The following is a 16772-nucleotide window of genomic DNA, read 5'->3' as shown; positions in this document are numbered from 1 at the left end:
TTCCTTCCTTCCTTCCTTCCTTCCTTCCTTCCTTCCTTCCTTCCTTCCCCCTTCCTTTTTCTTCCATGGCTCCTTTCCTCCTTTTCTCCTTCCCTTCCTTTCCTCTCCTTCCCTCCTCCATTCCTCCTTTTACTCTTCCCTCTCACCCTCCTTTTCTGTCTGCCCCTCTCTCATATTTTACCTCCTTTCCGTCCTCCCCTTCCTCCTCCCTTTCCTTTCCTCTTCCTTTCTGTGAGCCTTTCCTTTTCTCCATCCCCACCTACTCTTCCCCCCTTGTTCCCACTACCCACCCTGCCTCTCCCCTCCTTCCCTGTCTCTTTCTCTGTCTCTCTTTTCCTGTCTCTTACTGTCTCTCAGGTCCACAGCGTCTCATATTCTACACCAGTATTGCTGTCCTACTCAGGTCCTTGACTCCATGAAGCTTACCCCCCTCAGGCAGGCTGGCAGAGAGCAGGTAAGAGCTAGACCTAACCCTCTCCCAATCCTTTCCCCTTCCAAACCAATATGCACTATCATTGCCAGACACCCCTCACCCCCACCCCTGCCCCATGTCCCTTAGTCCCCTGTATGACTGTGGAGTGGTTGTCTGAATGTGTGCGGAGAGTGTCTTGGGAGATGAAGTTCAGAGACTAAAAAAGGCCTTTGGAATGTATTTCTACTTTACTCTTTTTAAAAGAAATCTATCCCTAGAGGCCTGCCTCCTATAGCTGGGAGTGGTTGGTCTTGGAATATGTGGCATTTGAAGGATGTTCTGAAGTATGAATAAGAGTTTGCCACTTAGGAGGTAGCTTGTGGAAGGATGTTTAAGTATAGAGAAACCCCTTCCTACATTTTTGGAGAACAAAATTATTTTCAAGTTAATCAGAAATACTATTTTACATTTCTGGCTAAAAGGAAATATTAACAGCAACATCAAAAGAGGGAGGCCCAGCAATATGATGTCTTACACCTTGGTCCCAGCACTCGGCAGACAGATCTCTGTGAGTTCAAAGTCAGTCTTATCTACACAGTAAGTTTAAGGCTAACTGGGACTACACAATGAGACACTGCCTCAATAAACAAACAAAACTAAACACCTTGTATTTAAAAGGAAGAATGGAATTTACAGACTATTTAGAATAAATTAATTTATGAGACCATTACATCTTACAACATATGAGGAATGTCTATAGTAGCTTGAGAGGAAAATCTATAGTCTTCAGTGTTTTATTTTTTGTGGTGCTGGGGATTGATCTTAGGGCTTCACAAGTGCTAAGCAAACACTCTATCACCGAGCTATATAGTCCCAGCTCTCTCACTGCTTTTATTAGAAACAAGATAGGTCAAATTACATGAACTAATTATTCCGTATAAGAAGCTAGAAAAAGAACAACAAAAGAAAAACAGAATACACTAATTATTGTAGATGAAGCCCAAAATCAATGAAACAGAAAACAAAAGCTTTGTTCCTCTGGTAGATATGACTGTGGAAAAGGCAAAAAAAAGTAAGGAAAAATATTTTTAAAAAGATTTACCATAGATTCTGAGAAGATTTTTTTAAAAGTTATAAGAAAATGCTGTGTGTGTGTGTGTGTGTGTGTGTGTGTGTGTGTTTCTAATACGAGCACATGTTTATACCAAGAAACACAAAAATGTAATTTAATTGGGTGGTTTTCTAGAAACATGTAAATTACTGAAATTACCTACAAAAGGGCAAAAGAAAAAACTGAATAGGATGGAAAAGTAAGGAATAAATTGAAAAAATATTGGTCAATTTTTTTTCTCTTGAAAAATAATACCAGTTGTTTTTCTGGAGGTTCTGAAAGTTCTAGCAAATCTCGCAAAGTTAGGTAATAGGAACAGATAACCATCTTCCCAGTTTTTCTGTTGCAAGGCTACGTAAGTAACTGGTTGTTGAGTGACATACCTGCAGTCCCAGCTATTCACAAGGCTGAGGCAAGAATGCTGCATTAGCCCAGGAGTCTGAAGTCAATGAAGAGAGACCCTTTCTCAAAAACAAAACCGAATGGAGCTGGAGATATAGCTAGATGGAAGAACACAAAGCTCTAGGTTTAGATGCAGGGATTTGTACAAGTTAGACTGAGCTATGTCTGGGATTTCAGGCATGTGCTCTATACCTGATGTAACAAATAGTAGAATATTATCAAATAGAATCTGCTAGAGTATTAACATTATATCTTTTCTTGGCTTAGTGGCATAGGTTTATAATTCCAGCACTTGGAATGAAGATAGAGGTCAAAAGACAAAGGACTCAAGGTCAGATTTGGCTACATAGCAAGTTTAAACAGAATCTAGGCTATGTGAGTTAGGCAGAGAGAGAGAGAGAGAGAGAGAGAGAGAGAGAGAAAGATAGAAAGATAGAATCTTAAAAAAATGAAGGCTTCCTAGGAATGAAGGGATTGTTCAACATTAGGAACCCTGGGTGCTGGAGAAATGACTCAGTGGTAAAGAAAAACTGGCTGCTCCTCCAGAGGACCTGGATTTGACTTCCCACACTCACATGGCAACTCACAAACTTTTGTAAACCCAGGGGGATGCAATGCCCTCTTTTGGCCTCTGCAGGTACCAGACATGCACTTGATGCACACGAATACATAAAGCAAAACACCTATAGACATTAAAATAGTAATAATGATGATAAATGTTAGGAACTCTGGTATTGTATTTTATTACAGTGTTTCTCTTTTATAGGAAAGATCATTTAGTAATTTTTATGGATGCTGGGGATGTTCTGATAAATTTACAGTATATTATCTTGCTATAATGGAATAAGTTGTTACACAGCAAAAGAAAACCAATACATGAAGCTAGGAATTATCAAAACTTTCTTAACTTTGTAAAGGTTTGTTTTGATCAGAAAACAGAGAATATAACAATAAAGCACTTAAGACATCTCCATTAAATTCAAGCACAAAGTAAGAATGATTGCTATCATTATTATTTAATAATTTTTGAAAAATTTAAAGTGGGATTTCTGCTATTATTTTTATTGAATTTGTTATTTGATGATTTCACACATGTATACATTTCATTCCAATTATTAACAATGATATTTAAAAAGAAATGAATAGTGTAAATATTAGAATGAATCATAGTTAGCATTATCTGAAGGTGATGTGATTGTTTAATTAGAGAATAAGTTGAAAGCTCTCTTCAACTACCAAGAGAGCTTGAAATGCCAAGAAATTACAGCATGTTAGATACATATAAGGCAAATATGTACCTAAAATATTAGCATTTCTGAATACCAGTAGCATCTAATGAAATGATGTAATAATTAAAGATACTTTTTCACACATCTTTAATTCCATTATTCATGAAGCAGAGGCAGCCAGATTGCTGTGGGTTTGAGGCCAGCCTGGTCTACAGACCAGGCTGTTCCATGACAGCCAGGGCTGTTACACAGAGAAAGCCTGTCTTTAGAAAAAAACATTTTTTAAAGAAAAAGATATTGGTCACAGTAGTAAAAAACAATTTATTAACTCCCTAGAGATTTATGTGAAACAGGAAATATTTTTGTAAAAGACTGTAAATTTTTATTGAAGGCTCTAAGACTTGACTGCATCAAGGGTTATCTTCTATTTGAGGGTGAAAGGTTCAATATGATGAACAATGCTATTTCCCCCATTTTGAACAAATTGTTCAATGCAATTTTCATAAAAATTTCAGTAATATTTTCTTTATTATTGAGCAATTGTATTTTAAAGTTTGTTTAAATGAAAAATATATAATTAAGAATTTTTTTATAAAGAGGAATAATGTAGGAGACTTACCTATTAAATGTACCCAAACCTTACCATAAGAGCTCACATTAATGAACTGGAAAGATGACTCAATAGTTAAAGGCATTGGTTGCTCTTGCAGAGGGCCTAGGTTCGATTCTTAGCACCTACATAGTAGTTCACAAGCATCCATCACTCCAGTTCTAGGGAATCTGATACCAACTCTGACCTCCCCATAAGCAAAAGGCATACACATGATGTGCAATACACATGAAATAATAAAATAAATGAATCTTAAAAAAATTAAAAGACTTCAGTAATTACAAGTATTATATCCTCCCAGAAACAGAGGAATAAATAAATGGAACAGACTGAGGAGTTTGGATGCAAACTCACATATTGAAATGGGAAATTCATTTGTGATGAAGAAGATGTTTCAGACCAGTAACACATAGGGTTACCAGAAGAAAATTTGGAATATTTTAATTATAATAATAAGATAGAGAAGGCCTTGCAATGTGAGACTTTGAAACCTTGAGTGATGCACACCTTTAATCTCAGCACTTGGGAAGCAGAAGTAAATGGATCTCTGTGAGTCTGAAGCCAGCCAGGTCTACAAAGTTAGTATGTAGGACAACCAGAGCTGCATAGTGAGACCCTTACTTTAAAAAACAACAACAAAAACAAATCCTTGAAGCCAAACCAACTGTGATGGTGCATGCCAGTATTGCCAGATACTCAGGAGGCTGAAACAGAAGGATTACTTGAGGTTAGGAGTTCAAGGCTAACAAGAGCAACATAGTGAGATCCTATAGCTCTTCTCAAAAACAAAAACAACAAAACAAAATAGAAGCCATAAAAAAAGAGTAATATTTTTTCTTCATTAACATTTAAAAACTTCTGTGTGGAGAAAGATAATGTATGCAAGTTAAAGCACAAATAGCAAGGCTGTAGAAAGTATCTTTACTGCACAGATGTCAGGTAAAATGTTGCTGTCACTGTCTCCTGGAAGTCAGGAAGAAAAAGATACCCAACCTATTTAAAATGGAGGATTAGGTTGGACATGGTAGCTTTTACCTATAATCCTACAATTCAGGAAGCTTAGACGAAAGGAACTATATATTAAAAACCAACCTGTGATACGTAGTGAGTTCCAGGACAGCTTGCACTGTGGAGTGAGATCCTGTCTCAAATAAAGGAAAAATAAAATGTTGAAATAATATGATTTGATGATTCAACAATGAAATAGAAAATTACTTAATAAGTATGAATAGCCACTAACCTTATTACTTGTTAACAAACTGAAAGTGAAACCATAACAAACTGTTTTTAGCTATAAAAATTAAGAAAAGATCAGAAGGATCGTGAAGAACAGGACCTCTTAGATACCTTGATTGGAGATTAATACAGGCTTTTGTTTGTTTGTTTTATGGGGCTACATTTTCAGTTGCCAGGAGAATTTCTCTTTTTCTTTTTGGATTTATGAGACAGGGTCTTGCTGTTAGCACCAGCTGGTCTGAAACGCTTGATTCTTCTGCGTCATCATTGTGAGTGCTAACATCACAGGTTTGTGAGAGTGGATATTATGAGCATGAGAATCTTGAATGTGCTCATTCTTCCAACCTGAGAACCATATCCTCGAGCAAGATTTTTCTCAGGATTTACTGACATAGAAAGCTCAGCTTATCTTTTTCTAAAATGCCCAATGCAAATTGTAAACATGAGCTCTATTGTGCAACTCCTTATTAAATACCCTTGTAGACTATTACTCCTTAAAAAAAACATTAATTTTACTTTTAATTATGTGGGGGGGTATATGCACTGGAGTGCAGGTGTCTTTGTTGTTACTGTTGTTGTTTGTTTTGTTTTTTCAAGACAGGGGGTCTCATTATATAGCTCTGGCTGTCCTGGAACTCATGATGTAGACCAGGCTGTTTGCAGGTGTCTTTAGAGACCAAGAAGCATTGGATTCCCCTGGAAATGGAGATACCAGAAGTTATGAGCTTCTGATATGGGTCGTAGGAGTTGAACGTAGATCCTCTGAAAGAGCGTGCTCTTAATGGATGAGCCATTTCTCCAGCCCTAAATACTACTCTTGACCAAGTCTTCTAAATTTTTTGTTAATTAATTTATTTTATGTGCATAGGTGTTTTGTTTGTATGTATGTCTGTATGTCTGAGCACCACCAGCATGTCTGGTGCCCAGACATGAGGCCAGAAGAGGGCACCAGATGCATTGTAACTAGAGTTACAGATGATATGGGTTCTGGAAATTGGACCCAGATCATCTGGAAGAGGAGGCAGTGCTCTTCACCATATAACCATCTCTCCAGCCCTATGACCACCTCTTCATTAAAAAGTTATATAATGTATGATTTAAATGAAGACAGAATTTATGAATAGCCTTTTCCTTTAGCTAGTTTATACACTTGTTAAAGCAATGAAAATAACCTTTATCTTCACCTTAAGTAAAATATACATTGTTGGGACTGGAGAGGTGACTCAGTGGTTAAGTGCACGTGCTGCTTAATGGAATGGAGTATGTCTGGTCCTGCTTTCAGGGAGTTCTAGTCTAGCACGGAGAAAAAGAACATAGTGTACTTTGGAATGAAACTGACTTAGGCTGAGCTGGCTGCCAGTATATAGGCATGTAACTCCAACTGGCACCCAGGGAAGTCTTCCTATAGATGCCATTCATAATGAGTTGAAACAACAATTTTCTTTCATTCTCCTCCTTTATGAGGAATGGCCTTGTCTTTTTCACTCTTCCAAGCATGATGACCTCATTGAGGAAAAATAGTTGTGTCAGTTTATTCAAGTTCAAGTTTTTCCATTTATTTCTCTGTGATGTAAGTAATGCTTACTTACCTCTTAGGGCTGTTTTAAGAATTGGAGATGATACATGTAAAACTGCAGGGTGACTGTCAACTCTAGAAGAGGAAAGATTACTCAGATCTTGTTTTCCTACCAATAAAGTGTGTAATACTGTCAATGTGTGAAGATGGTTCTGTAACAAAGGCTGGCCCTGACCATAGCAGGCAGGATTTGGGAAACAGGAGGATGCATAAGGAGCGTGCCAGGTGCCTGGCCTTGGCATGACTTATTTGGGAATTAGAAAAAAAAGGTGCCCTTGGGAAATGAAACCCAGGTCCAGAGCTCTGGCCCTAGTTCTTGATCCTTTACTTTTGCTGATGCTTTCTTGTGATGCTCACAATCCAGAGCAGTAAGGCATGGTATGCCACTATTTGCCTGAAGACCATGCCAATCTCTGTCCAAACTCTGCCACTTGAACAACTTCACACATCTTTTAACCCACTTTTTTTTTCTTTGTTGGAAAGAACAGAATACTACCAACAGCATCATGGATTTTAGTAACTAAGGAGTAGATGACCCCATTCAAATGAATCCATTCAGAATTCCTATCACTAAGTACCTGAAACATAATGGGTACTCATTAGAGTTGTTGTTATTGGTACTTATTTCAGTAGACACTTATAGAGTACTCCCTATGGAAGGTAATGGTTGTTGCCCTCCATGTATCCCCCAGTTAGTTGGAGGGAAGACTGTGAAGGCCTGTGACAGAAAAGAACAAAAAGGGTAAAGGGTAGAGAATAGGAGCATAAAGGGAGGGATCCATCCCTGTCTAGGGATGGCAAAAGGTAGACTCACCCTGAGTTCTGGGTCTTAAAGAACAAATAAGAATTACCCAGATGGGTGAAGTACTGAAGAACATTCTAGGCAGAAGAAATGGCATATGTAAAAGAAATTGATTTTTTTTTTTTTAGATAGAACAAGAGAGTGGACTGTATGGCTCCCAGATAGGCTTTATGAGGCCCACGATCCTAAAAATGGATCAAAATGCTATATGTTTATTTAACTATGCATATATATTTATGAAGAAGATAGTTCACAATTTTCATTAAATACATAAGAGATGTAAGAAAGGTTGAGAGCCAAAATTGTTAGTAACAAAGTATCACATGAAGTAATCTGAAGAGTATAACTTGATAAAATTTGTGTTTTAGAAATGTCACATTATGGTCTGGAGAGATGGCTCAGAGGTTAAGAGCACTGGTTGCTCTCCCAGAGGTCCTGAGTTCAATTCCCAGCAACTACATGGTGGCTCACCACCATCTATAATGAGATCTGGTGCCCTCTTCTGATGTGCCAGCACACATGCAGGTAGAACAGTGTATACATAATAATTAAATCTTAAAAAACAATATCAGCAGTGAACTAGAATAATTAAAAAATAAATAAATGTCACATTACCAGTCAGTATGGAAAATGAATTGTAGGTAGACAAGATGACACATGCCTGTTATCTTAGCACTTGGGAGATGGAGGCAGGAGGATCAGGAGTATATGAAGAGTTAAGGTTCAGCCAGGGATACAGAAAACCTTGTCTACAAGAAGTGGATTGTATACATAAAGGCCAGTGTGAGGTCTGACTTCGGATTGGCATAGAAAAAGTAGTGTCAAAGCAAGGCTAGTTAGTACATCATGTGACCCTGATAGGCCCCATTCATTTAGAGGCGTTTTAATTTCAAAGTTTGGAATCCAAATCCTTTGAGAGTTGTTAATAAGATAGTTCCAATTCAAATGTTGAGTGATATAAACTGTTATAGATAGCAAAGGTGAGGGACTGGGGGACAGAAATGAGTAGATATTAACAGGATGCCAGAGAGCCAGTAATAGACCAATCTAGGGTAATAGTACAAGAAACAAGAACCTCAATTGATGCTCATCCATCACCCACAGTACTTGGTCTCATACCTAATTACTAACTTCCATCCTATCCCTTGTTCTTAGTGATCCCAAGTAACACCAAAGACACTTATTTTCTTGTGGATTAGAGACTGGGGAGGAGAGAGGAAGAGAGGGAGAGGTATTCCTTCTGAGTTCTGAGTCAGAAAAAGTTTTCCAAAGAAAGTAACATCTAAGCTAGTTACTCAAGATCCATGATGATGTCAAGAGCTAAAGATAGCATGGCAGTGGTGGTGTATTCCTTCGGTCCCAGCATGGGGGAGTCAGAGGCAGGCAGACCTCTGAGTTTGAGGCCAACCTGTTCTACAGAGTGAGTTCCAGGAAAGCCAAGGGTACACATAAAAAACCCTGTCTCAAAACAAACAAACAAACAAAAATGAGGTAAAGGTAGAAGATGGAGGGTGTCTGAGTGTCTGCACAGAGTTTAGAGATAAGAAAGAACAAATAAAAATATTAGTGGGGGCAGAAGTTAGACACGCCTCAAGCATGTCTGAGGGTATAGGCTTGTTATTTTTTTCAAGGGGGTAGACAGCTGGGGAACTTTGATAAGTTCTTGAATAGGAAAGTATTATTAAATTAATGTTTTAGAAAGAAGGGAGATTTGGGAGAAAATTGATGCAATCATCCAAGAAAAGAGAAACTAAGAAAGTGTCAGTGAGCATAGAGAAGAGGAAATGGACTGAGAAGTGACTGAGCAGAAGAAAGGACCAGAGACTTGGGCCATAAGGAAAGATGGAAGTTCGCAGTAAGTTGGAGTCTTGAGGCTTAGCAATGGATCCATATATTGCATGAATATTTACTAAAGTACTGTGCTGGGCATGCAAAATGGAGCGCTGAGCAAGAGAGATGCCTGTCCTGGTATATTTTACTTTAGATAAGACAAATAATAAATAGCAGGATGTGTATGGTGAAGAAGTAGAGGATGTTGGTGTGCCTTTTAAGAAGTTAAGTCTTTAATGATGAATTGTTGATCAGAAGCTTGAAGGAAGTCAGGCAGCAAAGCCGTGCACAAACTTAGATGATGCTCCAGACAGAAGATGGTGTGTGTGTTTGAAGAGCAGTAGGAAGGAGAATGTGATTTGGGAAAGGCTGAATAAGGGGCAAAAGGAGTAGAGGATGAGGTGCCAGCAGCTGATGATATAAAGAAAGTTAGAGCTATTTAGGAGATAAAATGAGCAAGTTCTAGTGACTGATTTGCTAAGGAAGCAGGAAGAATCAAGCATGTATGTCCAATCTGCAATCTGTAGGCTACATTTGGCCAATAATAGCTATTGATTTGGTCTGACACAAAATCTTAAACTTACTTAAAACATTGTGAGACCTTTTGCACTTTTTCCCCATAACATGACTGCAAAATTAGTCAGTATAAACTGTGGAGGTGACATCGTGTCAAAATGTCAAAATTGGACCTGTCTGATGGGGTAACTCCAAGGTGTGTTTTGGGCACAAATGACTAGGTGTATGGCAATAGCTTTCATTAAGGTGGGGAATGCAAGAGACAAGGCTTGCCCTGATCAGGTTGTTGGAGGGGGACCCTCTGACATAGGAGAACTGTGCGGGCTGCCTTGTTGGAGCTGGCCTAGACCTAGCAGAAAGATCTGTACTAGACAGAACCACACCTGAAGTTATGAAATTGAATGACAGCGCTAAAGGGGAGTGAGATGAAAGAGAATATGAGAGAAGAACTGGGGAAGAGGTACCAACACGAAGAATGCGCCCAAGAAGAGGTAGAAGGGTGGACCAGAGAAATAGAAGGAAAACCAACTGTGAGTAGGCTCACCAAGGAAGGGAGTGTCCTTGTTAAGAGTGTTCTACCTTGTGGCCAGGAGGAGATAAGTCCAGGGTAGGAGTGAATATATTGCTTTAACCATCAGGAAGTCATGGGCAACCTTCCTAAAAACATTTTCTATGCAGCAATGAGTGCAAGAGGCAGATTGCAGTGGGTTGAAGAACTCGTGGGAGGTACTGAAGTGGAGATGGCCAGTGTAGACAAATTTCTCAAGAAGCTTAGCTGTGAAGAAGAAAGAGGGACAGGGGGAGATGTGGTTTTGATTCACAGATGGGAAAGACTTGAGCTTCTATAAATGAAGACAGGAAGGAGGCAACAAAGAGGGAACAGTTGAGAATGTGGGAGATAGAAGGGATGGTTGCTGTGAATAAGAGAGCAGGCATAGACCCCAGAGCCCAGGTGGAAACTGGCCTCAAATAGTCTCAGGACCCCTCTTTCTCCCAGAGAGGGAATGTAATGTTTGTAGTGGTCATGTAGGTGCATTGAGATTGGTAAAAGGAATGCTTCAGGATGTTGAAAGAAACTACTAAAGAACCTTGACCAAACACAGAAATGCTGGCGCCTCATAGAAGAAAAGAATACCTGTCTGGAAGCTAGGTAGGAACATTCTCACGAAGCAGCATTTGATCAGGCACATGAGACTCAGTATGAATAAAATCAACAGAGGCATACAGGAGCAAAAAGGCTGGGCATGCAGATGAAATAATGAACTAGTTTGATGACAGTTGAGCCTAAGCGAGTATAACAATGTGGACACTACTGGCAATGGCAGCTGTAATAATGTTACCATGTGTTAAGCACCAGGCCTGTCCTGTGTTAGCTTTAGCACTTGTGGATTCACTTAGTCCTATCATACCTTACGGGATAGATAGTTCCCTATTTGGCAGATAAGGAAAGTGAGTCCCAGGCTCGTTAAGAAATGGATCCCAGCTCACTGAGCTGGTAGGTGGTGGAGCTGGTATTGAAACTGTTTGAGTTCATCTGTCCAGAAAAACCAAGTGAGACCATAGGATGAGGGAGCCTTTAGTGCCAACTTGGAGTGTTAATGTTATCTAGCAGACAATGAGAAGCCAACATGAGCGTGTGAGTAGAAGAGATTGGTGCTTAAAGTGAACCCTAAGGAGGCTAAAAATAAGGAGAAATGGGTTGCTAGAGAAAGAGTGTGAGAGAGAGAATCAGCAAGAGCCTGTCCTTGATAAGAGAGAAATGCACAGTGAGACTGGACTATCTTTCTTTCCTCATGACAACTTTAAAAATTATGGTGTTTTTATCATGTTGTAGAGATGAGGAATGGGAAACTAAGGCTCAGGGCTTGAGAACTGGTTCATGTGATTTTGCTTATTCAGTGTGTGGAACAGTGTGTCAGAGGGATCTCCCTGTTGGAGAAGGGTGTGTATGTGTGTATGTATGTGTATTTATGCGTGTGCTTGTCTGTCAGGTGGACCACAGTGCCTTCCCTTGCTTGTCATCTTTCCTCCTCATCTCTTCCTGATCCTTTTCTCTCCTGGATTCCTTACTTCTTATGTTCTCTGAATTGAAGAGTCTGGGAATGGGATGTTGCCATTTCCTTGGCTGTCCCCAGAAGACCCACCTTCTCACTTGGGAAGCAACTGATCCCCCCCTCCTAGCCCTACTGTCTATCCATATATTCCATGATACCATCACCCCACTCCAGTGACTGTCATATGCACCCTAGGCCCTTAGAAATAAGATTTTAAAACAATTAACAAAATCCCCATTGTTCTTGTTTCCATTGTGATTGTTTGCTAGGCATTTGATGTATATTCTAGCCCTTGCAACAGTCTTGGGAGTTGGTATCATTAGTCCCATTTTACAGATCAGGTAACAACTCCCAAGAGGGTTAATACAATGCTCAAGGGCACATAACATGGAAGCACTTGTAAAGCCTGGGTTTAGGCCCAGGTCTTCCTCTCTTTTCTTTTCTTTCTTTTCCTCTCTTCTCCTCTTCTTTTCTTTCATTCTTTCTTCTTTTTTGTGGTTCTAGGAGTGGAATCTAGGGCCTTGCATATGATAGACAAGTGCTCTACCATTGGGCTATATCCCCAATCCATGAATCTAGGTCTTTTGCTTCTAATGCTATGTATTTTCTGTACTGATTTCTAAGCATCTTGTTTTTTGTTTGTTTGTTTGTTTGTTTATTTTTGCTGACATTGAGGAAATACAAATCTTTGTCCTTTAAGGACATATTGGACTTCTAACACAAAACCTGGAAGGACTGAGTCTGAGACCTGAAGCTATGAGAACTCTGAATTAAAACCTGACTGTATTTTATGGCCAACTTATCGAACTTCTCTGAGATTAAGCATTGTTTCTAAAATGATGCAAAACTTTTGCAAAACTGTTGCAAGGGTTAGATGAGATGATCTATTCAAAGTTCTAGCATAAAACAGGTTGCTATTATTTATAGGAAAATTAAGGTCGGGCACCTATCAGAGTCAGAAATTGTGTTTCTATACTGTGAAGGTGACCCTAAGATTAAGTCTGGGTTGGGAGGGCTATTCCACAAGGGGACCAGACATAGACTCCTTAGAGACTGAGTTGAATGTGGCCTTGGATAATGTGTCATACTGGCTTCCCCATCCTAGCCCAACCTCCCAGTTCTGGCCCTTCATGTATCTCCCCTTCTCTGCAAACTAATGTCTTTGCCTCTCTCTGTCACCCCTGCCTGTGGCCTCTACCCTGCCCTTCCTGGCCCCAGGGAAGAGGAGGAGGAGGAGGAAACTGAGGAAGAGGAAGAGGAAGACGCTCACCAGTTCTGCTGTCCGGCCTCCGAATGCAGTAGTCCCTCCTCTCGGTAACTGAGAGGACAAGGGCCATTTTCTATGCAGAAGCAAAAGCCTTAACCAGCCCCCACCCCTGCCTCTGTGGATCCCTCATGGGACCCTGCCCCCTGCTTCAGGAACCAGATGGGCAAGCATCATGCTCTTTCTTCCCCTACCTCCTTCTTGGAATTCCTCCCTACCCCTGCTGTCTCCCTTAGGCTCTAGCCCCTGAATTAAAGAGCTGGAGTCTTATATTTTACTAAAATATGGGAGAAGCAGAGCTTGGAGCTTGAAGCTTGGAACCCGGACCCTCTTGCACCCGTATACCCACTTCCCAGGCACCCTGGAGCCTGTTACTACTGGAGAGGTCTCCAAATGACACCCCAAGGACCTACCTCTGTCCTCTGTGAGCACAAACAGAGATGCAGGGTGCCTAGGGCCCAGAGGACCAGACGGGAGCAGGAACCCAGCCTGCCTAGTTCCCTGTCACTCATTCCCTTGGTGTGGCCATAGCTGCCATTTTCTCCACTGCTTGAAGGCCTCACCTCATACCCTCTCCCCAACCCTATCACGCCCGTAGCGCTCTGTAAACATGATCAGGAGAAAAAGGCCTTTCAGCATGTGTGTTGCTATGTATAAAGAAATTTCCATCAATAAAAGCTGATCTCTTCTCTCTGTCTGATGTATGTTCCACCCCACCCCATTTCCCTCTCTCCATCCCCACCAGAACTCTGCCTTCTTTCCTATCCAGGGCTGGTAATGGGCTGGAAGACAGAGTAGGGTTTGATTTGTGGCTTATCACTGCCTAAAAGCCATTCAATAAATAAATGTATGAATGTCTCCCAACATGAACACACCTGTTACCTTCTCTAGTGCACTAGCCTGAGGCATCTTTGGAACTGGTTAATCTTGAATATGGCCCTCGACTTCTATGATACATAGTTTTCTCATCTGGAAAATGGGAAGGGTGGTTTGACCAGGGTCACTTAGAGTTCTTCCAGCTCTGACATTCTGAATCTGAGATGGTACCATTTTAAGAAGCTATAATTATGAATTTTGAAGATACAATGATTCTGGGACATAGTTCATGCAGTTCTGTGATTTCTCTCTCTACAGTGTTATGATACTTGGATTCCACAATCCTGTCATTTTTTAGATTTCATAATTCTACCATTTAAAAATTCTGATGATACGATTTTAATATTCTGTGATATTAGGATTCCTTGATTCTGATACTGTAACTTTAGGATCTCTGAGAAGAAGCCCAACATGACTATAAACATCTTCTTGATCTGGCTGGAAGTTCTTTAAAGCAGAGATTCTCAACCTGTAGATCATGACCCTTTTGTGAGTTCAAATGAGCATTTCACAGGGGTTGCCTAAGACCATCTGCATATCACATATTTACATTATGTTTCATAACAGTTGCAAAATTATAGTTATGAAGGAGCAACAAAAATAATTCTATAGTTGAGGGTCACCATAACATTAAAAACTATATTAAAGGGCCACAGCATTAGGAAGGTTGAGAACCACTGCTTTTGGGAGTACTGTTGGGAGAGAAGACAGTAGTCTTCATGACTTTGTGCTCCTCCTTCCATGATATGTTAGGAAATGAAATAGTGGATGGGGAGTGGTAGGATCCAGGAGGTCTTACTATAAGAAGAAGGGTAAAAATTGGGTCTCAAGTATTATGAAAGATTTGATTAGATGGCAAGAGGTGAAAACACATTTCAGAGAATAGGGACCATATGAGGGAAAACCCACTGGCATGCTCCAGCATCAAGTTGGGGAATGGTGAGTAATTACTCTGTTCAAGTGTCTCTCCAAGATATGTGAGTCTAGGTGACCTGTGACTGGGAGAACATCATGTATACTTTATTTGAGTGGAAACAGAAAGAGGTGGGCAAGGGTTAGCTGAATGAAGGAAGACAAGTCAAGGACAGACAGTCATCCTGGGACTGTAAGAGTGCTAACTCCTGTTTGGCCAACTGAATTGGCTGGATCAAACAGAGAAGTGTGTGCTGTGGGAAGGGAGCAGGCTTATATCCATTATGAGATAAAGATGCCTCCATGTGTCTGTACATCTGTGTGCATGTGCGTGTGACAGGCTACAGAGGTCTCAGTACTGAGGGACTGTGTGAGCTCTTGTATATCTAAGAGAATGTGATGACGTGAGAGTGGGCATGAGGAATTCTGAGAATATGAGGTTTCTGCATGAGGTCTGGCTTTCTGTACCTGGAAGTCTCTATGTTTGTGCCCAGGGAATTTAATCACAAGGGCAAGATATGGTTGACTTGTATACATGGGGCTGTGGTTCCTAGGGTAACAGCTATCAGGCAGATGCTTACACACATACAGACATTATGATACCTGTGGAGTTAGGGTACAAGGTAGCTGAGTGAGGTATGCTAGGTCCTGACCTGGTTATAGTAGCTCCATGAAAGAGAATCATTCCAGGCCACTACTCTTGGAAAAGAGATATGGGGATCAAGAGTGGGCAATGCATACTTCAAGACAGACTCACATGTTAACTGGTAGTAAAGGCCACCATAAGATGGGTGTGCATGAGACATAGAGGAGACAGTACTTGATCCTGTTGGTTTCTGGGAGGGTGAAAGTGAGTCAGAACTGACTTGTCTGGAGGATCTGCCTGCTCAGGGTTCACTAAATGAAGATGAGTCCATCTAAGCCAGTTAAGTCGACAGGTGAAAAGAAGAAAGGACAATTTGGACAAGAAAAATAAAGCAAGTCTTTGAGTGCAAGCCCAGAAAGGTGATGCATGAGCTTGCTATAGGGGAATTGCAAGTAGCCTGTTGTTGTTCCCTGTTTGGAACATTACAGAGCAGAGTGAGAGGCAATAGGAAGTGGTGAGGGTGGAGGTGGCGTGGGTCTCAAAGTGCTACTTCTGCCTAGAAGATAGGGAAATTTTCAACAGAAAGTCACTTTCACTCTCTGGGCTTCACTTGGATCTGTGGGATTAGATGATTCTTAAAACTTGTTTGCAAAGTTCACTCCAACTCTGTGAACCTTCTGTACAAATCCATGAGTCGTTGTTCTTAAGTGCAGGAGCTTTTCCCATCTAACTCCAGGTTTTCCTGCTTCTTCACTTACCACTCCACCAGGGGGCTAGTTCATTGTGTGCCAGTATGGGAAGAAATGGAGAGATGAATAGTGCAAGGACTCCACTATGGAAGGGGACAGGAAGAGCATGAGCTTCCTATGTAGACTTATTGTTTTGTGTTTGTAGGGGTAGAGATTGAACCCAGAACCTGGAGATGCTAGGCAGATGCTCTGCCACTCAGCCATATTAGTAGCCTCATGTGCTCAGATATGCTTTCTTCTGAGTCTTGGCTCCTCCACTACTGAGTTTGGAGACTTTTTGCAACTGAGTTCATCTCTCTGTGCCTTAGATTCCCACCTATGTTATAACTGCTTCGGGAATAAAAGTCACCCTTTGCACAGTTGCTAGGCGTAGTGAAAAGAATAAGTTCCAACCAATATTGTTCTAGGGTTGCAAATGAGCAGATACAGAATTCCAACCCAGGTCTTTAGCTCCCAGAATCTTTTTTTCCACTGTTTACCTGGTCAGCCCTCAGGAGTTAGCTATTAGCTAATCCAGGCTGGGTTTGGGATTGGACTGTCCATGGCACTGGTTGGACAGCCAAAACATAACATAACATAACATAACATAACATAACATAACATAACA

General features: G+C 40.6%; 1 protein-coding gene across 2 annotated transcripts in view; it reads left to right on the top strand.

Annotated features, from left to right (window-relative positions):
• Positions 1-16772, top strand: part of Iqsec2 (IQ motif and Sec7 domain ArfGEF 2) — an 85940-nt gene that overhangs the window by 40707 nt on the left and 28461 nt on the right. The window lies entirely within an intron of this gene.

This window comes from Psammomys obesus, unplaced genomic scaffold, assembly GCF_907164565.1.
Source record: "Psammomys obesus unplaced genomic scaffold, mPsaObe1.curated_primary_1811, whole genome shotgun sequence".
Classification (NCBI taxonomy): Eukaryota; Metazoa; Chordata; class Mammalia; order Rodentia; family Muridae; genus Psammomys; species Psammomys obesus.
The sequence above is the reverse complement of the archived record's forward strand: the minus strand, read 5'-3'. Positions and strand labels throughout refer to the sequence as shown.